The 23,268-nt window shown below is 38.9% G+C and overlaps 4 non-coding genes across 4 annotated transcripts; all 4 read right to left on the minus strand.

The window, feature by feature from the left end:
- Positions 1-9,414: 9,414 nt before the first annotated feature.
- TRNAI-UAU (transfer RNA isoleucine (anticodon UAU)) lies at positions 9,415-9,507 on the minus strand. Its single transcript is given in 2 exon segments — positions 9,415-9,450; positions 9,470-9,507. It is a non-coding gene; the product is annotated as a tRNA-Ile (tRNA).
- A 1,707-nt stretch (positions 9,508-11,214) lies between these two features.
- On the minus strand, positions 11,215-11,307 carry TRNAI-UAU (transfer RNA isoleucine (anticodon UAU)). The gene is given in 2 exon segments: positions 11,215-11,250; positions 11,270-11,307. It is a non-coding gene; the product is annotated as a tRNA-Ile (tRNA).
- Positions 11,308-15,715: 4,408 nt separating this feature from the next.
- On the minus strand, positions 15,716-15,808 carry TRNAV-AAC (transfer RNA valine (anticodon AAC)). Its single transcript is given in 2 exon segments — positions 15,716-15,751; positions 15,771-15,808. It is a non-coding gene; the product is annotated as a tRNA-Val (tRNA).
- Positions 15,809-21,034: 5,226 nt separating this feature from the next.
- Positions 21,035-21,127, minus strand: TRNAV-AAC (transfer RNA valine (anticodon AAC)). The gene is given in 2 exon segments: positions 21,035-21,070; positions 21,090-21,127. It is a non-coding gene; the product is annotated as a tRNA-Val (tRNA).
- Between the last annotated feature and the right edge of the window lie 2,141 nt (positions 21,128-23,268).

The following is a 23,268-nucleotide window of genomic DNA, read 5'->3' on the forward strand; positions in this document are numbered from 1 at the left end:
GAGCAACAAAGGAACATGCATGCCAGATGGCACTTGAATAAGCTGTACACGGTGATAGAAAAGGTTTAAAAAACAACAACAACAATGTTATCATAATTAATGTCATATTTTAGCTTCTGTGGTCATTTTTTACAAGCTAAACACTGCAAGACTGTTTTACAGTTGAAGCAAGGATAAAATATCAACTCTAGTGATGAGACACTTGCTGTAATGACTTCCACCCCATATGGGACTTGGACCCCCTGGCTTAGGAGGGCAGTGACTTATCCATTATGCCAGTGGTGCTTACTGATGTTCTTATTTAAGACTGTTAGGATTTTAATAGTCAATTATTTATTTTTGAGGAAAAAGTGAAGCTGTTTACTGTGTTCTTTGCATTACCAAGTCCAGCAAGAAATGTGCTGGTACTAACGAGAGCTGTCAGTATGGATTATCATGCTATATTGCAGAAAATCAATTTGATGCAACTGCTTTACCAACAGTATGTTAATCTTTACCATTGCTGTTTTGTTGGCTGACTGAAGGAAGATATGCAGTGCATTTGAACCAAAGCAGATGTGTGCTGTCAACTTAAATGCACAATCATGTTTGTGTTTTTTCTTTCTTTCTTCCATCCTTTGTAATATCATATTAAATATTAAGGTAGCAGTTTATAATCAATGACTAATGACATAAGAAAAGAAAAAAAAACAGTATACAAAGATGCTCCAGGTGAGGCTTGAACTCACAACCTCAGCATTGCTCAACAGATACTGTCTTATAAGTACCGCACGCTGACCAATTGCACCACTGGAGCACTTTGCAGCATTGGTTGGTTATGCTAGATGTGGATTTTATTCAATACAATCAGTACAGTCATAAGAATCTAAAAAGAAAATCATTTTTTGTGATGAATGATGAGCAACAAAGGAACATGCATGCCAGATGGCACTTGAATAAGCTGTCCACGGTGATAAAAAAAGGTTTAAAAAACAACAACAACAACAACAACAATGTTATCATAATTAATGTCATATTTTAGCTAGAGATGAGCGGGTTCGGTTTCTTTGAATCCGAACCCGCACGAACTTCACTTTTTTTTCCACGGGTCCGAGCGACTCGGATCTTCCCGCCTTGCTCGGTTAACCCGAGCGCGCCCGAACGTCATCATGACGCTGTCGGATTCTCGCGAGGCTCGGATTCTATCGCGAGACTCGGATTCTATATAAGGAGCCGCGCGTCGCCGCCATTTTCACTCGTGCATTGAGATTGATAGGGAGAGGACGTGTCTGGCGTCCTCTCCATTAGAATAGAGATAGATAGATTAGATAGAGAGAGATTGTGCAGAGTCGCAGACAGAGTTAGTTTACCACAGTCAGTGACCAGTGCAGTTGCTAGTTAACTTTTATTTAATATAATATATCCGTTCACTTCTCTCTGCTATATCCGTTCTCTGCCTGAAAAAAAAAACGATACACAGCACAGTCAGTCACACAGTGTGACTCAGTCTGTGTGCACTCAGCTCAGCCCAGTGTGCTGCACAGTCATCAATGTATAAATTAAAAGCTTATAATTAATTGTGGGGGAGACTGGGGAGCACTGCAGGTTGTTAGCAGGAGCCAGGAGTACAATTATATTAATTAACAGTGCACACTTTTGCTGCAGGAGTGGTGACCAGTGCCTGACCACCAGTATAGTATTGTTGTATACTACTAATATCTCTTTAAATATCAACCAGTCTATATTAGCAGCAGACACAGTACAGTGCGGTAGTTCACGGCTGTGGCTACCTCTGTGTCGGCACACGGCAGGCAGTCCGTCCGACCAGAATTGTATTATTTATTATTATATACCTACCACCTAACCGTGGTTTTTTTTTCATTCTTTATACCGTCATAGTGTCATCCTAATTGTTACGAGTATACTACTATCTCTTTATCAACCAGTGTACAGTGCGGTAGTTCACGGCTGTGGCTACCTCTGTGTCGGCACACGGCAGGCAGTCCGTCCGACCAGAATTGTATTATTTATTATTATATACCTACCACCTAACCGTGGTTTTTTTTTCATTCTTTATACCGTCATAGTGTCATCCTAATTGTTACGAGTATACTACTATCTCTTTATCAACCAGTGTACAGTGCGGTAGTTCACGGCTGTGGCTACCTCTGTGTCGGCACACGGCAGGCAGTCCGTCCGACCAGAATTGTATTATTTATTATTATATACCTACCACCTAACCGTGGTTTTTTTTTCATTCTTTATACCGTCATAGTGTCATCCTAATTGTTACGAGTATACTACTATCTCTTTATCAACCAGTGTACAGTGCGGTAGTTCACGGCTGTGGCTACCTCTGTGTCGGCACACGGCAGGCAGTCCGTCCGACCAGAATTGTATTATTTATTATTATATACCTACCACCTAACCATGGTTTTTTTTTCATTCTTTATACCGTCATAGTGTCATCCTAATTGTTACGAGTATACTACTATCTCTTTATCAACCAGTGTACAGTGCGGTAGTTCACGGCTGTGGCTACCTCTGTGTCGGCACACGGCAGGCAGTCCGTCCGACCAGAATTGTATTATTTATTATTATATACCTACCACCTAACCGTGGTTTTTTTTTCATTCTTTATACCGTCATAGTGTCATCCTAATTGTTACGAGTATACTACTATCTCTTTATCAACCAGTGTACAGTGCGGTAGTTCACGGCTGTGGCTACCTCTGTGTCGGCAGTCGGCAGGCAGTCCGTCCATCCATAATTGTATTATTATTATAATATATACCACCTAACCGTGGTTTTTTTTTCATTCTTTATACCGTCATAGTGTCATACTAGTTGTTACGAGTATACTACTATCTCTTTATCAACCAGTGTACAGTGCGGTAGTTCACGGCTGTGGCTACCTCTGTGTCGGCAGTCGGCAGGCAGTCCGTCCATCCATAATTGTATTATTATTATAATATATACCACCTAACTGTGGTTTTTTTTGCATTCTTTATACCGTCGTCATAGTGTCATACTAGTTGTTACGAGTATACTACTATCTCTTTATCAACCAGTGTACAGTGCGGTAGTTCACGGCTGTGGCTACCTCTGTGTCGGCAGTCGGCAGGCAGTCCGTCCATCCATAATTGTATTATTATTATAATATATACCACCTAACCGTGGTTTTTTTTTCATTCTTTATACCGTCGTCATAGTGTCATACTAGTTGTTACGAGTATACTACTATCTCTTTATCAACCAGTGTACAGTGCGGTAGTTCACGGCTGTGGCTACCTCTGTGTCGGCAGTCGGCAGGCAGTCCGTCCATCCATAATTGTATTATTATTATAATATATACCACCTAACCGTGGTTTTTTTTTCATTCTTTATACCGTCGTCATAGTGTCATACTAGTTGTTACGAGTATACTACTATCTCTTTATCAACCAGTGTACAGTGCGGTAGTTCACGGCTGTGGCTACCTCTGTGTCGGCAGTCGGCAGGCAGTCCGTCCATCCATAATTGTATTATTATTATAATATATACCACCTAACCGTGGTTTTTTTTTCATTCTTTATACCGTCGTCATAGTGTCATACTAGTTGTTACGAGTATACTACTATCTCTTTATCAACCAGTGTACAGTGCGGTAGTTCACGGCTGTGGCTACCTCTGTGTCGGCAGTCGGCAGGCAGTCCGTCCATCCATAATTGTATTATTATTATAATATATACCACCTAACCGTGGTTTTTTTATACCACCTAACCGTGGCAGTCCGTCCATAATTGTATACTAGTATCCAATCCATCCATCTCCATTGTTTACCTGAGGTGCCTTTTAGTTCTGCCTATAAAATATGGAGAACAAAAAAGTTGAGGTTCCAAAATTAGGGAAAGATCAAGATCCACTTCCACCTCGTGCTGAAGCTGCTGCCACTAGTCATGGCCGAGACGATGAAATGCCAGCAACGTCGTCTGCCAAGGCCGATGCCCAATGTCATAGTACAGAGCATGTCAAATCCAAAACACCAAATATCAGAATAAAAAGGACTCCAAAACCTAAAATAAAATTGTCGGAGGAGAAGCGTAAACTTGCCAATATGCCATTTACCACACGGAGTGGCAAGGAACGGCTGAGGCCCTGGCCTATGTTCATGGCTAGTGGTTCAGCTTCACATGAGGATGGAAGCACTCAGCCTCTCGCTAGAAAACTGAAAAGACTCAAGCTGGCAAAAGCACCGCAAAGAACTGTGCGTTCTTTGAAATCCCAAATCCACAAGGAGAGTCCAATTGTGTCGTTTGCGATGCCTGACCTTCCCAACACTGGACGTGAAGAGCATGCGCCTTCCACTATTTGCATGCCCCCTGCAAGTGCTGGAAGGAGCACCCGCAGTCCAGTTCCTGATAGTCAGATTGAAGATGTCAGTGTTGAAGTACACCAGGATGAGGAGGATATGGGTGTTGCTGGCGCTGGGGAGGAAATTGACCAGGAGGATTCTGATGGTGAGGTGGTTTGTTTAAGTCAGGCACCCGGGGAGACACCTGTTGTCCGTGGGAGGAATATGGCCGTTGACATGCCAGGTGAAAATACCAAAAAAATCAGCTCTTCGGTGTGGAGGTATTTCACCAGAAATGCGGACAACAGGTGTCAAGCCGTGTGTTCCCTTTGTCAAGCTGTAATAAGTAGGGGTAAGGACGTTAACCACCTCGGAACATCCTCCCTTATACGTCACCTGCAGCGCATTCATAATAAGTCAGTGACAAGTTCAAAAACTTTGGGTGACAGCGGAAGCAGTCCACTGACCAGTAAATCCCTTCCTCTTGTAACCAAGCTCACGCAAACCACCCCACCAACTCCCTCAGTGTCAATTTCCTCCTTCCCCAGGAATGCCAATAGTCCTGCAGGCCATGTCACTGGCAAGTCTGACGAGTCCTCTCCTGCCTGGGATTCCTCCGATGCATCCTTGCGTGTAACGCCTACTGCTGCTGGCGCTGCTGTTGTTGCCGCTGGGAGTCGATGGTCATCCCAGAGGGGAAGTCGTAAGCCCACTTGTACTACTTCCAGTAAGCAATTGACTGTTCAACAGTCCTTTGCGAGGAAGATGAAATATCACAGCAGTCATCCTACTGCAAAGCGGATAACTGAGTCCTTGACAACTATGTTGGTGTTAGACGTGCGTCCGGTATCCGCCGTTAGTTCACAGGGAACTAGACAATTTATTGAGGCAGTGTGCCCCCGTTACCAAATACCATCTAGGTTCCACTTCTCTAGGCAGGCGATACCGAGAATGTACACGGACGTCAGAAAAAGACTCACCAGTCTCCTAAAAAATGCAGTTGTACCCAATGTCCACTTAACCACGGACATGTGGACAAGTGGAGCAGGGCAGGGTCAGGACTATATGACTGTGACAGCCCACTGGGTAGATGTATGGACTCCCGCCGCAAGAACAGCAGCGGCGGCACCAGTAGCAGCATCTCGCAAACGCCAACTCTTTCCTAGGCAGGCTACGCTTTGTATCACCGCTTTCCAGAATACGCACACAGCTGAAAACCTCTTACGGCAACTGAGGAAGATCATCGCGGAATGGCTTACCCCAATTGGACTCTCCTGTGGATTTGTGGCATCGGACAACGCCAGCAATATTGTGTGTGCATTAAATATGGGCAAATTCCAGCACGTCCCATGTTTTGCACATACCTTGAATTTGGTGGTGCAGAATTTTTTAAAAAACGACAGGGGCGTGCAAGAGATGCTGTCGGTGGCCAGAAAAATTGCGGGACACTTTCGGCGTACAGGCACCACGTACAGAAGACTGGAGCACCACCAAAAACTACTGAACCTGCCCTGCCATCATCTGAAGCAAGAAGTGGTAACGAGGTGGAATTCAACCCTCTATATGCTTCAGAGGTTGGAGGAGCAGCAAAAGGCCATTCAAGCCTATACAATTGAGCACGATATAGGAGATGGAATGCACCTGTCTCAAGTGCAGTGGAGAATGATTTCAACGTTGTGCAAGGTTCTGATGCCCTTTGAACTTGCCACACGTGAAGTCAGTTCAGACACTGCCAGCCTGAGTCAGGTCATTCCCCTCATCAGGCTTTTGCAGAAGAAGCTGGAGGCATTGAAGAAGGAGCTAACACGGAGCGATTCCGCTAGGCATGTGGGACTTGTGGATGCAGCCCTTAATTCGCTTAACAAGGATTCACGGGTGGTCAATCTGTTGAAATCAGAGCACTACATTTTGGCCACCGTGCTCGATCCTAGATTTAAAGCCTACCTTGGATCTCTCTTTCCGGCAGACACAGGTCTGCTGGGGTTGAAAGACCTGCTGGTGACAAAATTGTCAAGTCAAGCGGAACGCGACCTGTCAACATCTCCTCCTTCACATTCTCCCGCAACTGGGGGTGCGAGGAAAAGGCTCAGAATTCCGAGCCCACCCGCTGGCGGTGATGCAGGGCAGTCTGGAGCGACTGCTGATGCTGACATCTGGTCCGGACTGAAGGACCTGACAACGATTACGGACATGTCGTCTACTGTCACTGCATATGATTCTCTCAACATTGATAGAATGGTGGAGGATTATATGAGTGACCGCATCCAAGTAGGCACGTCACACAGTCCGTACTTATACTGGCAGGAAAAAGAGGCAATTTGGAGGCCCTTGCACAAACTGGCTTTATTCTACCTAAGTTGCCCTCCCACAAGTGTGTACTCCGAAAGAGTGTTTAGTGCCGCCGCTCACCTTGTCAGCAATCGGCGTACGAGGTTACATCCAGAAAATGTGGAGAAGATGATGTTCATTAAAATGAATTATAATCAATTCCTCCGCGGAGACATTGACCAGCAGCAATTGCCTCCACAAAGTACACAGGGAGCTGAGATGGTGGATTCCAGTGGGGACGAATTGATAATCTGTGAGGAGGGGGATGTACACGGTGATATATCGGAGGGTGAAGATGAGGTGGACATCTTGCCTCTGTAGAGCCAGTTTGTGCAAGGAGAGATTAATTGCTTCTTTTTTGGGGGGGGTCCAAACCAACCCGTCATATCAGTCACAGTCGTGTGGCAGACCCTGTCACTGAAATGATGGGTTGGTTAAAGTGTGCATGTCCTGTTTTGTTTATACAACATAAGGGTGGGTGGGAGGGCCCAAGGATAATTCCATCTTGCACCTCTTTTTTCTTTTCTTTTTCTTTGCATCATGTGCTGATTGGGGAGGGTTTTTTGGAAGGGACATCCTGCGTGACACTGCAGTGCCACTCCTAGATGGGCCCGGTGTTTGTGTCGGCCACTAGGGTCGCTAATCTTACTCACACAGCTACCTCATTGCGCCTCTTTTTTTCTTTGCGTCATGTGCTGTTTGGGGAGGGTTTTTTGGAAGGGACATCCTGCGTGACACTGCAGTGCCACTCCTAGATGTGCCCGGTGTTTGTGTCGGCCACTAGGGTCGCTAATCTTACTCACACAGTCAGCTACCTCATTGCGCCTCTTTTTTTCTTTGCGTCATGTGCTGTTTGGGGAGGGTTTTTTGGAAGGGCCATCCTGCGTGACACTGCAGTGCCACTCCTAGATGGGCCCGGTGTTTGTGTCGGCCACTAGGGTCGCTTATCTTACTCACACAGCGACCTCGGTGCAAATTTTAGGACTAAAAATAATATTGTGAGGTGTGATGTGTTCAGAATAGGCTGAAAATGAGTGTAAATTATGTTTTTTGAGGTTAATAATACTTTGGGATCAAAATTACCCCCAAATTCTATGATTTAAGCTGTTTTTTAGGGTTTTTTTAAAAAAACACCCGAATCCAAAACACACCCGAATCCGACAAAAAAAATTCGGTGAGGTTTTGCCAAAACGCGGTCGAACCCAAAACACGGCCGCGGAACCGAACCCAAAACCAAAACACAAAACACGAAAAATTTCCGGCGCTCATCTCTAATTTTAGCTTCTGTGGTCATTTTTTACAAGCTAAACACTGCAAGACTGTTTTACAGTTGAAGCAAGGATAAAATATCAACTCTAGTGATGAGACACTTGCTGTAATGACTTCCACCCCATATGGGACTTGGACCCCCTGGCTTAGGAGGGCAGTGACTTATCCATTATGCCAGTGGTGCTTACTGATGTTCTTATTTAAGACTGATAAGTTTTTAATAGTCAATTATTTATTTTTGAGGAAAAAGTGAAGCTGTTTACTGTGTTCTTTGCATTACCAAGTCCAGCAAGAAATGTGCTGGTACTATCCAGAGCTGTCAGTATGGATTATCATGCTATATTGCAGAAAATCAATTTGATGCAACTGCTTTACCCACAGTATGTTAATCTTTTCCATTGCTGTTTTGTTGGCTGACTGAAGGAAGATATGCAGTGCATTTGAACCAAAGCAGATGTGTGCTGACAACTTAAATGCACAATCATGTTTGTGTTTTTTCTTTCTTTCTTCCATCCTTTGTAATATCATATTAAATATTAAGGAAGCAGTTTATAATCAATGACTAATGACATAAGAAAAGGAAAAAAAAACAGTATACAAAGATGCTCCAGGTGAGGCTTGAACTCACAACCTCGGCATTGCTCAACAGATACTGTCTTATAAGTACCACGTGCTGACCAATTGCGCCACTGGAGCACTTTGCAGCACTAAGTTGTTATGCTAGATGTGGATTTTATTCAATACAATCAGTACAGTCATAAGAATTGAAAAAGAAAATAATTTTTGGTGATGAATGATGAGCAACAAAGGAACATGCATGCCAGATGGCACTTGAATAAGCTGTCCACGGTGATAGAAAAGGTTTAAAAAACAACAACAATGTTATCATAATTAATGTCATATTTTAGCTTCTGTGGTCATTTTTTACAAGCTAAACACTGCAAGACTGTTTTACAGTTGAAGCAAGGATAAAATATCAACTCTAGTGATGAGACACTTGCTGTAATGACTTCAAACTCAGACAGGACTTAAACCCACAACCACTGGCTTAGGAGAACAGTGCCTTACCCATTATGCCAGTGGTGCTTACTGATGTTCTTATTTAAGACTGTTAGGTTTTTAATAGTCAATTAATTATTTTTGAGGAAAAAGTGAAGCTGTTTACTGTGTTCTTTGCATTACCAAGTCCAGCAAGAAATGTGCTGGTACTATCCAGAGCTGTTAGTATGGATTATCATGCTATATTGCAGAAAATCAATTTGATGCAACTGCTTTGCCAACAGTATGTTAATCTTTTCATTTGCTGTTTTGTTTGCTGACTGAAGGAAGATATGCAGTGCATTTGAACCAAAGCAGATGTGTGCTGACAACTTAAATGCACAATCATGTTTGTGTTTTTTCTTTCTTTCTTCCATCCTTTGTAATATCATATTAAATATTAGGGTAGCAGTTTATAATCAATGACTAATGACATAAGAAAAGGAAAAAAAAACAGTATACAAAGATGCTCCAGGTGAGGCTTGAACTCACAACCTCAGCATTGCTCAACAGATACTGTTTTATAAGTACCGTGCGCTGACCAATTGCGCCACTGGAGCACTTTGCAGCATTAATTGGTTATGCTAGATGTGGATTTTATTCAATACAATCAGTACAGTCATAAGAATTGAAAAAGAAAATCATTTTTGGTGATGAATGATGAGCAACAAAGGAACATGCATGCCAGATGGCACTTGAATATGCTGTCCACGGTGATAGAAAAGTTTTTAAAAAAAACAACAACAATGTTATCATAACTAATGTCATATTTTAGCTTCTGTGATCATTTTTTACAAGCTAAACACTGCAAGACTGTTTTACAGTAGAAGCAAGGATAAAATATCAACTCTAGTGATGAGACACTTGCTGTAATGACTTCAAACTCAGACAGGACTTAAACCCACAACCACTGGCTTAGGAGAACAGTGCCTTACCCATTATGCCAGTGGTGCTTACTGATGTTCTTATTTAAGACTGTTAGGTTTTTAATAGTCAATTAATTATTTTTGAGGAAAAAGTGAAGCTGTTTACTGTGTTCTTTGCATTACCAAGTCCAGCAAGAAATGTGCTGGTACTATCCAGAGCTGTCAGTATGGATTATCATGCTATATTGCAGAAAATCAATTTGATGCAACTGCTTTACCAACAGTATGTTAATCTTTTCCATTGCTGTTTTGTTGGCTGACTGAAGGAAGATATGCAGTGCATTTGAACCAAAGCAGATGTGTGCTGACAACTTAAATGCACAATCATGTTTGTGTTTTTTCTTTCTTTCTTCCATCCTTTGTAATATCATATTAAATATTAAGGTAGCAGTTTTTAATCAATGACTAATGACATAAGAATAGGAAAAAAAACAGTATACAAAGATGCTCCAGGTGTGGCTTGAACTCACAACCTCGGCATTGCTCAACAGATACTGTTTTATAAGTACAGGACACTGTCAAATTGCACCACTGGAGCACTTTGCAGCATTGATTGGTTATGCTAGATGTGGATTTTATTCAATACAATCAGTACAGTCATAAGAATTGAAAAAGAAAATAATTTTTGGTGATGAATGATGAGCAACAAAGGAACATGCATGCCAGATGGCACTTGAATAAGCTGTCCACGGTGATAGAAAAGGTTTAAAAAACAACAACAATGTTATCATAATTAATGTCATATTTTAGCTTCTGTGGTCATTTTTTACAAGCTAAACACTGCAAGACTGTTTTACAGTTGAAGCAAGGATAAAATATCAACTCTAGTGATGAGACACTTGCTGTAATTACTTCCACCCCATATGGGACTTGGACCCCCTGGCTTAGGAGGGCAGTGACTTATCCATTATGCCAGTGGTGCTTACTGATGTTCTTATTTAAGACTGTTAGGTTTTTAATAGTCAATTATTTATTTTTGAGGAAAAAGTGAAGCTGTTTACTGTGTTCTTTGCATTACCAAGTCAAGCAAGAAATGTGCTGGTACTATCCAGAGCTGTCAGTATGGATTATCATGCTATATTGCAGAAAATCAATTTGATGCAACTGCTTTGCCAACAGTATGTTAATCTTTTCCATTGCTGTTTTGTTTGCTGACTGAAGGAAGATATGCAGTGCATTTGAACCAAAGCAGATGTGTGCTGACAACTTAAATGCACAATCATGTTTGTGTTTTTACTTTCTTTCTTCCATCTTTTGTAATATCATATTAAATATTAGGGTAGCAGTTTATAATCAATGACTAATGACATAAGAAAAGGAAAAAAAAACAGTATGCAAAGATGCTCCAGGTGAGGCTTGAACTCACAACCTCGGCATTGCTTAATAGATACCGTCTTATAAGTACCGCGCGCTGACCAATTGCGCCACTGGAGCACTTTGCAGCATTAATTGGTTATGCTAGATGTGGATTTTATTCAATACAATCAGTACAGTCATAAGAATTGAAAAAGAAAATCATTTTTGGTGATGAATGATGAGCAACAAAGGAACATGCATGCCAGATGGCACTTGAATAAGCTGTCCACGGTGATAGAAAAGGTTTAAAAAAAAACAACAACAATGTTATCATAACTAATGTCATATTTTAGCTTCTGTGATCATTTTTTACAAGCTAAACACTGCAAGACTGTTTTACAGTAGAAGCAAGGATAAAATATCAACTCTAGTGATGAGACACTTGCTGTAATGACTTCCAACTCAGACAGGACTTAAACCCACAACCACTGGCTTAGGAGAACAGTACCTTACCCATTATGCCAGTGGTGCTTACTGATGTTCTTATTTAAGACTGTTAGGTTTTTAATAGTCAATTATTTATTTTTGAGGAAAAAGTGAAGCTATTTACTGTGTTCTTTGCATTACCAAGTCCAGCAAGAAATGTGCTGGAACTATCCAGAGCTGTCAGTATGGATTATCATGCTATATTGCAGAAAATCAATTTGATGCAACTGCTTTACCAACAGTATGTTAATCTTTTCCATTGCTGTTTTGTTGGCTGACTGAAGGAAGATATGCAGTGCATTTGAACCAAAGCAGATGTGTTGACAACTTAAATGCACAATCATGTTTGTGTTTTTTCTTTCTTTCTTCCATCCTTTGTAATATCATATTAAATATTAAGGTAGCAGTTTATAATCAATGACTAATGACATAAGAAAAGGAAAAAAAATAGTAGACAAAGATGCTCCAGGTGAGGCTTGAACTCACAACCCTGGCATTGCTCAACAGATACTATATTATAAGAAATGCACGCTGACCAATTGTGCCACTGGAGCACTTTGCAGCATTGATTGGTTATGCTAGATGTGGATTTTATTCAATACAATCAGTACCGTCATAAGAATTGAAAAAGAAAATCATTTTTGGTGATGAATGATGAGCAACAAAGGAACATGCATGCCAGATGACAATTGAATAAGCTGTCCACGGTGATAAAAAAGGTTTAAAAAACAACGACAACAATGTTATCATAATTAATGTCATATTTTAGCTTCTGTGGTCATTTTTTACAAGCTAAACACTGCATGACTGTTTTACAGTTGAAGCAAGGATAAAATATCAACTCTAGTGATGAGACACTTGCTGTAATTACTTCCACCCCATATGGGACTTGGACCCCCTGGCTTAGGAGGGCAGTGACTTATCCATTATGCCAGTGGTGCTTACTGATGTTCTTATTTAAGACTGTTAGGTTTTTAATAGTCAATTATTTATTTTTGAGGAAAAAGTGAAGCTGTTTACTGTGTTCTTTGCATTACCAAGTCCAGCAAGAAATGTGCTGGTACTATCCAGAGCTGTCAGTATGGATTATCATGCTTTATTGCAGAAAATCAATTTGATGCAACTGCTTTACCAACAGTATGTTAATCTTTTCCATTGCTGTTTTGTTGGCTGACTGAAGGAAGATATGCAGTGCATTTGAACCAAAGCAGATGTGTTGACAACTTAAATGCACAATCAAGTTTGTGTTTTTTCTTTCTTTCTTCCATCCTTTGTAATATCATATTAAATATTAAGGTAGCAGTTTATAATCAATGACTAATGACATAAGAAAAGGAAAAAAAACAGTAGACATAGATGCTCCAGGTGAGGCTTGAACTCACAACCTTGGCATTGCTCAACAGATACTGTATTATAAGTACTGCGTGCTGACCAATTGCGCCACTGGAGCACTCTGCGGCATTGATTGGTTATGCTAGATGTGGATTTTATTCAATACAATCAGTACCGTCATAAGAATTGAAAAAGAAAATCATTTTTGGTGATGAATGATGAGCAACAAAGGAACATGCATGCCAGATGGCACTTGAATAAGCTGTCCACGGTGATAAAAAAGGTTTAAAAAACAACAACAATGTTATCATAATTAATGTCATATTTTAGCTTCTGTGATCATTTTTTACAAGCTAAACACTGCAAGACTGTTTTACAGTAGAAGCAAGGATAAAATATCAACTCTAGTGATGAGACACTTGCTGTAATGACTTCCAACTCAGACGAGACTTAAACCCACAACCACTGGTTTAGGAGAACAGTGCCTTACCCATTATGCCAGTGGTGCTTACTGATGTTCTTATTTAAGACTGTTAGGTTTTTAATAGTCAATTATTTATTTTTGAGGAAAAAGTGAAGCTGTTTACTGTGTTCTTTGCATTACCAATTCCAGCAAGAAATGTGCTGGAACTATCCAGAGCTGTCAGTATGGATTATCATGCTATATTGCAGAAAATCAATTTGATGCAACTGCTTTACCAACAGTATGTTAATCTTTTCCATTGCTGTTTTGTTGGCTGACTGAAGGAAGATATGCAGTGCATTTGAACCAAAGCAGATGTGTTGACAACTTAAATGCACAATCATGTTTGTGTTTTTTCTTTCTTTCTTCCATCCTTTGTAATATCATATTAAATATTAAGGTAGCAGTTTATAATCAATGACTAATGACATAAGAAAAGGAAAAAAAACAGTAGACATAGATGCTCCAGGTGAGGCTTGAACTCACAACCTTGGCATTGCTCAACAGATACTGTATTATAAGAAACACGCGCTGACCAATTACGCCACTGGAGCACTTTGCAGCATTGATTGGTTATGCTAGATGTGGATTTTATTCAATACAATCAGTACCGTCATAAGAATTGAAAAAGAAAATCATTTTTGGTGATGAATGATGAGCAACAAAGGAACAAGCATGCCAGATGACACTTGAATAAGCTGTCCACGGTGATAAAAAAGGTTTAAAAAATAACAACAACAATGTTATCATAATTAATGTCATATTTTAGCTTCTGTGGTCATTTTTTACAAGCTAAACACTGCAAGACTGTTTTACAGTTGAAGCAAGGATAAAATATCAACTCTAGTGATGAGACATTTGCTATAATGACTTCCAACTCAGACGGGACTTAAACCCACAACCACTGGCTTAGGAGAACAGTGACTTATCCATTATGCCAGTGGTGCTTACTGATGTCCTTATTTAAGACTGATAGGTTTTTATTAGTCAATTAAATATTTTTGAAAAAAAAGTGAAGCTGTTTACTGTGTTCTTTCCATTACCAAGTCCAGCAAGAAATGTGCTGGTACTATCCAGAGCTGTCAGTATGGATTATCATGCTATATTGCAGAAAATCAATTTGATGCAACTGCTTTACCAACAGTATGCTAATCTTTTCCATTGCTGTTTTGTTGGCTGACTGAAGGAAGATATGCAGTGCATTTGAACCAAAGCAGATGTGTGCTGACAACTTAAATGCACAATCATGTTTGTGTTTTTTCTTTCTTTCTTCCATCCTTTGTAATATCATATTAAATATTAAGGTAGCAGTTTATAATCAATGACTAATGACATAAGAAAAGGAAAAAAAAACAGTATACAAAGATGCTCCAGGTGAGGCTTGAACTCACAACCTCAGCATGGCTCAACAGATACTGTCTTATAAGTACAGCACGCTGACAAATTGCACCACTGGAGCACGTTTCAGCATTGATTGTTTATGCTAGATGTGGATTTTATTCAATACAATCAGTACAGTCATAAGAATTGAAAAAGAAAATCATTTTTGGTGATGAATGATGAGCAACAAAGGAACATGCATGCCAGATGGCACTTGAATAAGCTGTCCACGGTGATAAAAAAGGTTTAAAAAAACAACAACAACAATGTTATCATAATTAATGTCATATTTTAGCTTCTGTGGTCATTTTTTACAAGCTAAACACTGCAAGACTGTTTTACAGTTGAAGCAAGGATAAAATATCAACTCTAGTGATGAGACACTTGCTGTAATTACTTCCACCCCATATGGGACTTGGACCCCCTGGCTTAGGAGGGCAGTGACTTATCCATTATGCCAGTGGTGCTTACTGATGTTCTTATTTAAGACTGTTAGGTTTTTAATAGTCAATTATTTATTTTTGAGGAAAAAGTGAAGCTGTTTACTGTGTTCTTTGCATTACCAAGTCCAGCAAGAAATGTGCTGGTACTATCCAGAGCTGTCAGTATGGATTATCATGCTATATAGCAGAAAATCAATTTGATGCAACTGCTTTACCAACAGCATGTTAATCTTTTCCATTGCTGTTTTGTTGGCTGACTGAAGGAAGATATGCAGTGCATTTGAACCAAAGCAGATGTGTGCTGACAACTTAAATGCACAATCATGTTTGTGTTTTTTCTTTCTTTCTTCGATCCTTTGTAATATCATATTAAATATTAAGGTAGCAGTTTATAATCAATGACTAATGACATAAGAAAAGGAAAAAAAACAGTATACAAAGATGCTCCAGGTGAGGCTTGAACTCACAACCTCGGCATTGCTCAACAAATACTGTCTTGTTAGTACCGCGCACTGACCAATTGCACCACTGGAGCACTTTGCAGCATTAGTTGGTAATGCTAGATGTGGATTTTATTCAATACAATCAGTACAGTCATAAGAATTGAAAAAGAAAATCATTTTTGGTGATGAATGATGAGCAACAAAGGAACATGCATGCCAGATGGCACTTAAATAAGCTGTCCACGGTGATAGAAAAGGTTTAAAAAACAACAACAATGTTATCATAATTAATGTCATATTTTAGCTTCTGTGGTCATTTTTTACAAGCTAAACACTGCAAGACTGATTTACAGTTGAAGCAAGGATAACATATCAACTCTAGTGATGAGACACTTGCTGTAATTACTTCCACCCCATATGGGACTTGGACCCCCTGGCTTAGGAGGGCAGTGACTTAATCATTATGCCAGTGGTGCTTACTGATGTTCTTATTTAAGACTGTTAGGTTTTTAATAGTCAATTATTTATTTTTGAGGAAAAAGTGAAGCTGTTTACTGTATTCTTTGCATTACCAAGTCCAGCAAGAAATGTGCTGGTACTATCCAGAGCTGTCAGTCTGGATTATCATGCTATATAGCAGAAAATCAATTTGATGCAACTGCTTTACCAACAGTATGTTAATCTTTTCCATTGCTGTTTTGTTGGCTGACTGAAGGAAGATATGCAGTGCATTTGAACCAAAGCAGATGTGTTGACAACTTAAATGCACAATCATGTTTGTGTTTTTTCTTTCTTTCTTCCATCCTTTGTAATATCATATTAAATATTAAGGTAGCAGTTTATAATCAATGACTAATGACATAAGAAAAGGAAAAAAAACAGTAGACATAGATGCTCCAGGTGAGGCTTGAACTCACAACCTTAGCATTGCTCAACAGATACTGTATTATAAGAAACGCGCGCTGACCAATTACGCCACTGGAGCACTTTGCAGCATTGATTGGTTATGCTAGATGTGGATTTTATTCAATACAATCAGTACCGTCATAAGAATTGAAAAAGAAAATCATTTTTGGTGATGAATGATGAGCAACAAAGGAACAAGCATGCCAGATGACACTTGAATAAGCTGTCCACGGTGATAAAAAAGGTTTAAAAAATAACAACAACAATGTTATCATAATTAATGTCATATTTTAGCTTCTGTGGTCATTTTTTACAAGCTAAACACTGCAAGACTGTTTTACAGTTGAAGCAAGGATAAAATATCAACTCTAGTGATGAGACATTTGCTGTAATGACTGCCAACTCAGACGGGACTTAAACCCACAACCACTGGCTTAGGAGAACAGTGACTTATCCATTATGCCAGTGGTGCTTACTGATGTCCTTATTTAAGACTGATAGGTTTTTAATAGTCAATTAAATATTTTTGAAAAAAAAGTGAAGCTGTTTACTGTGTTCTTTCCATTACCAAGTCCAGCAAGAAATGTGCTGGTACTATCCAGAGCTGTCAGTATGGATTATCATGCTATATTGCAGAAAATCAATTTGATGCAACTGCTTTACCAACAGTATGTTAATCTTTTCCATTGCTGTTTTGTTGGCTGACTGAAGGAAGATATGCAGTGCATTTGAACCAAAGCAGATGTGTTGACAACTTAAATGCACAATCATGTTTGTGTTTTTTCTTTCTTTCTTCCATCCTTTGTAATATCATATTAAATGTTAAGGTAGCAGTTTATAATCATTGACTAATGACATAAGAAAAGGAAAAATAACAGTAGACATAGATGCTCCAGGTGAGGCTTGAACTCACAACCTTGGCATTGCTCAACAGATACTGTATTATAATTACTGCGTGCTGACCAATTGCGCCACTGGAGCACTCTGCAGCATTGATTGGTTATGCTAGATGTGGATTTTATTCAATACAATCAGTACCGTCATAAGAATTGAAAAAGAAAATCATTTTTGGTGATGAATGATGAGCAACAAAGGAACATGCATGCCAGATGGCACTTGAATAAGCTGTCCACGGTGATAAAAAAAGGTTTAAAAAACAACAACAATGTTATCATAATTAATGTCATATTTTAGCTTCTGTGATCATTTTTTACAAGCTAAACACTGCAAGACTGTTTTACAGTAGAAGCAAGGATAAAATATCAACTCTAGTGATGAGACACTTGCTGTAATGACTTCCAACTCAGACGAGACTTAAACCCACAACCACTGGTTTAGGAGAACAGGGCCTTACCCATTATGCCAGTGGTGCTTACTGATGTTCTTATTTAAGACTGTTAGGTTTTTAATAGTCAATTATTTATTTTTGAGGAAAAAGTGAAGCTGTTTACTGTGTTCTTTGCATTACCAATTCCAGCAAGAAATGTGCTGGAACTATCCAGAGCTGTCAGTATGGATTATCATGCTATATTGCAGAAAATCAATTTGATGCAACTGCTTTACCAACAGTATGTTAATCTTTTCCATTGCTGTTTTGTTGGCTGACTGAAGGAAGATATGCAGTGCATTTGAACCAAAGCAGATGTGTTGACAACTTAAATGCACAATCATGTTTGTGTTTTTTCTTTCTTTCTTCCATCCTTTGTAATATCATATTAAATATTAAGGTAGCAGTTTATAATCAATGACTAATGACATAAGAAAAGGAAAAAAAACAGTAGACATAGATGCTCCAGGTGAGGCTTGAACTCACAACCTTGGCATTGCTCAACAGATACTGTATTATAAGAAACGCGCGCTGACCAATTACGCCACTGGAGCACTTTGCAGCATTGGTTGGTTATGCTAGATGTGGATTTTATTCAATACAATTAGTACCGTCATAAGAATTGAAAAAGAAAATCATTTTTGGTGATGAATGATGAGCAACAAAGGAACAAGCATGCCAGATGACACTTGAATAAGCTGTCCACGGTGATAAAAAAGGTTTAAAAAATAACAACAACAATGTTATCATAATTAATGTCATATTTTAGCTTCTGTGGTCATTTTTTACAAGCTAAACACTGCAAGACTGTTTTACAGTTGAAGCAAGGATAAAATATCAACTCCAGTGATGAGACATTTGCTGTAATGACTTCCAACTCAGACGGGACTTAAACCCACAACCACTGGCTTAGGAGAACAGTGACTTATCCATTATGCCAGTGGTGCTTACTGATGTCCTTATTTAAGACTGATAGGTTTTTAATAGTCAATTAAATATTTTTGAAAAAAAAGTGAAGCTGTTTACTGTGTTCTTTCCATTACCAAGTCCAGCAAGAAATGTGCTGGTACTATCCAGAGCTGTCAGTATGGATTATCATGCTATATTGCAGAAAATCAATTTGATGCAACTGCTTTACCAACAGTATGCTAATCTTTTCCATTGCTGTTTTGTTGGCTGACTGAAGGAAGATATGCAGTGCATTTGAACCAAAGCAGATGTGTGCTGACAACTTAAATGCACAATCGTGTTTGTGTTTTTTCTTTCTTTCTTCCATCCTTTGTAATATCATATTAAATATTAAGGTAGCAGTTTATAATCAATGACTAATGACATAAGAAAAGGAAAAAAACCAGTATACAAAGATGCTTTAGGTGAGGCTTGAACTCACAACCTCAGCATTGCTCAACAGATACTGTCTTATAAGTACCGCGCGCTGACCAATTGCGCCACTGGAGCACTTTGCAGCATTAATTGGTTATGCTAGATGTGGATTTTATTCAATACAATCAGTACAGTCATAAGAATTGAAAAGAAAATCATTTTTGGTGATGAATGATGAGCAACAAAGGGACATGCATGCCAGATGGTACTTGAATAAGCTGTCCACTGTGATAAAAAAGGTTTAAAAAACAACAACAACAATGTTATCATAATTAATGTCATATTTTAGCTTCTGTGGTCATTTTTTACAAGCTAAACACTGCAAGACTGTTTTACAGTTGAAGCAAGGATAAAATATCAACTCTAGTGATGAGACTCTTGTTGTAATGACTTTCAACTCAGACGGGACTTAAACCCACAACCGCTGGCTTAGGAGAACAGTGCCTTATCCATTATGCCAGTGGTGCTTACTGATGTCCTTATTTAAGACTGATAGGTTTTTAATAGTCAATTATTTATTTTTGAAAAAAAGTGAAGCTGTTTACTGTGTTCTTTGCATTACCAAGTCCAGCAAGAAATGTGCTGGTACTATCCAGAGCTGTCAGTATGGATTATCATGCTATATTGCAGAAAATCAATTTGATGCAATTGCTTTACCAACAGTATGTTAATCTTTTCCATTGCTGTTTTGTTGGCTGACTGAAGGAAGATATGCAGTGCATTTGAACCAAAGCAGATGTTAAATATTAATTTAATCAATGACTAATGACATAAGAAAAGGAAAAAAAAACAGTATATAAAGATACTCGAGGTGAGGCTTGAACTCACAACCTCAGCATGGCTCAATAGATACTGTCTTATAAGTACAGCACGCTGACAAATTGCACCACTGGAGCACGTTTCAGCATTGATTGTTTATGCTAGATGTGGATTTTATTCAATACAATCAGTACAGTCATAAGAATTGAAAAAGAAAATCATTTTTGGTGATGAATGATGAGCAACAAAGGAACATGCATGCCAGATGGCACTTGAATAAGCTGTCCACGGTGATAAAAAAGGTTTAAAAAAACAACAACAACAATGTTATCATAATTAATGTCATATTTTAGCTTCTGTGGTCATTTTTTACAAGCTAAACACTGCAAGACTGTTTTACAGTTGAAGCAAGGATAAAATATCAACTCTAGTGATGAGACACTTGCTGTAATTACTTCCACCCCATATGGGACTTGGACCCCCTGGCTTAGGAGGGCAGTGACTTATCCATTATGCCAGTGGTGCTTACTGATGTTCTTATTTAAGACTGTTAGGTTTTTAATAGTCAATTATTTATTTTTGAGGAAAAAGTGAAGCTGTTTACTGTGTTCTTTGCATTACCAAGTCCAGCAAGAAATGTGCTGGTACTATCCAGAGCTGTCAGTATGGATTATCATGCTATATAGCAGAAAATCAATTTGATGCAACTGCTTTACCAACAGCATGTTAATCTTTTCCATTGCTGTTTTGTTGGCTGACTGAAGGAAGATATGCAGTGCATTTGAACCAAAGCAGATGTGTGCTGACAACTTAAATGCACAATCATGTTTGTGTTTTTTCTTTCTTTCTTCGATCCTTTGTAATATCATATTAAATATTAAGGTAGCAGTTTATAATCAATGACTAATGACATAAGAAAAGGAAAAAAAACAGTATACAAAGATGCTCCAGGTGAGGCTTGAACTCACAACCTCGGCATTGCTCAACAAATACTGTCTTGTTAGTACCGCGCACTGACCAATTGCACCACTGGAGCACTTTGCAGCATTAGTTGGTAATGCTAGATGTGGATTTTATTCAATACAATCAGTACAGTCATAAGAATTGAAAAAGAAAATCATTTTTGGTGATGAATGATGAGCAACAAAGGAACATGCATGCCAGATGGCACTTAAATAAGCTGTCCACGGTGATAGAAAAGGTTTAAAAAACAACAACAATGTTATCATAATTAATGTCATATTTTAGCTTCTGTGGTCATTTTTTACAAGCTAAACACTGCAAGACTGATTTACAGTTGAAGCAAGGATAACATATCAACTCTAGTGATGAGACACTTGCTGTAATTACTTCCACCCCATATGGGACTTGGACCCCCTGGCTTAGGAGGGCAGTGACTTAATCATTATGCCAGTGGTGCTTACTGATGTTCTTATTTAAGACTGTTAGGTTTTTAATAGTCAATTATTTATTTTTGAGGAAAAAGTGAAGCTGTTTACTGTATTCTTTGCATTACCAAGTCCAGCAAGAAATGTGCTGGTACTATCCAGAGCTGTCAGTCTGGATTATCATGCTATATAGCAGAAAATCAATTTGATGCAACTGCTTTACCAACAGTATGTTAATCTTTTCCATTGCTGTTTTGTTGGCTGACTGAAGGAAGATATGCAGTGCATTTGAACCAAAGCAGATGTGTTGACAACTTAAATGCACAATCATGTTTGTGTTTTTTCTTTCTTTCTTCCATCCTTTGTAATATCATATTAAATATTAAGGTAGCAGTTTATAATCAATGACTAATGACATAAGAAAAGGAAAAAAAACAGTAGACATAGATGCTCCAGGTGAGGCTTGAACTCACAACCTTAGCATTGCTCAACAGATACTGTATTATAAGAAACGCGCGCTGACCAATTACGCCACTGGAGCACTTTGCAGCATTGATTGGTTATGCTAGATGTGGATTTTATTCAATACAATCAGTACCGTCATAAGAATTGAAAAAGAAAATCATTTTTGGTGATGAATGATGAGCAACAAAGGAACAAGCATGCCAGATGACACTTGAATAAGCTGTCCACGGTGATAAAAAAGGTTTAAAAAATAACAACAACAATGTTATCATAATTAATGTCATATTTTAGCTTCTGTGGTCATTTTTTACAAGCTAAACACTGCAAGACTGTTTTACAGTTGAAGCAAGGATAAAATATCAACTCTAGTGATGAGACATTTGCTGTAATGACTGCCAACTCAGACGGGACTTAAACCCACAACCACTGGCTTAGGAGAACAGTGACTTATCCATTATGCCAGTGGTGCTTACTGATGTCCTTATTTAAGACTGATAGGTTTTTAATAGTCAATTAAATATTTTTGAAAAAAAAGTGAAGCTGTTTACTGTGTTCTTTCCATTACCAAGTCCAGCAAGAAATGTGCTGGTACTATCCAGAGCTGTCAGTATGGATTATCATGCTATATTGCAGAAAATCAATTTGATGCAACTGCTTTACCAACAGTATGTTAATCTTTTCCATTGCTGTTTTGTTGGCTGACTGAAGGAAGATATGCAGTGCATTTGAACCAAAGCAGATGTGTTGACAACTTAAATGCACAATCATGTTTGTGTTTTTTCTTTCTTTCTTCCATCCTTTGTAATATCATATTAAATGTTAAGGTAGCAGTTTATAATCATTGACTAATGACATAAGAAAAGGAAAAATAACAGTAGACATAGATGCTCCAGGTGAGGCTTGAACTCACAACCTTGGCATTGCTCAACAGATACTGTATTATAATTACTGCGTGCTGACCAATTGCGCCACTGGAGCACTCTGCAGCATTGATTGGTTATGCTAGATGTGGATTTTATTCAATACAATCAGTACCGTCATAAGAATTGAAAAAGAAAATCATTTTTGGTGATGAATGATGAGCAACAAAGGAACATGCATGCCAGATGGCACTTGAATAAGCTGTCCACGGTGATAAAAAAAGGTTTAAAAAACAACAACAATGTTATCATAATTAATGTCATATTTTAGCTTCTGTGATCATTTTTTACAAGCTAAACACTGCAAGACTGTTTTACAGTAGAAGCAAGGATAAAATATCAACTCTAGTGATGAGACACTTGCTGTAATGACTTCCAACTCAGACGAGACTTAAACCCACAAC

The sequence above is a fragment of the Pseudophryne corroboree genome, unplaced genomic scaffold (genome assembly GCF_028390025.1).
Source record: "Pseudophryne corroboree isolate aPseCor3 unplaced genomic scaffold, aPseCor3.hap2 scaffold_1186, whole genome shotgun sequence".
Classification (NCBI taxonomy): domain Eukaryota; kingdom Metazoa; phylum Chordata; class Amphibia; order Anura; family Myobatrachidae; genus Pseudophryne; species Pseudophryne corroboree.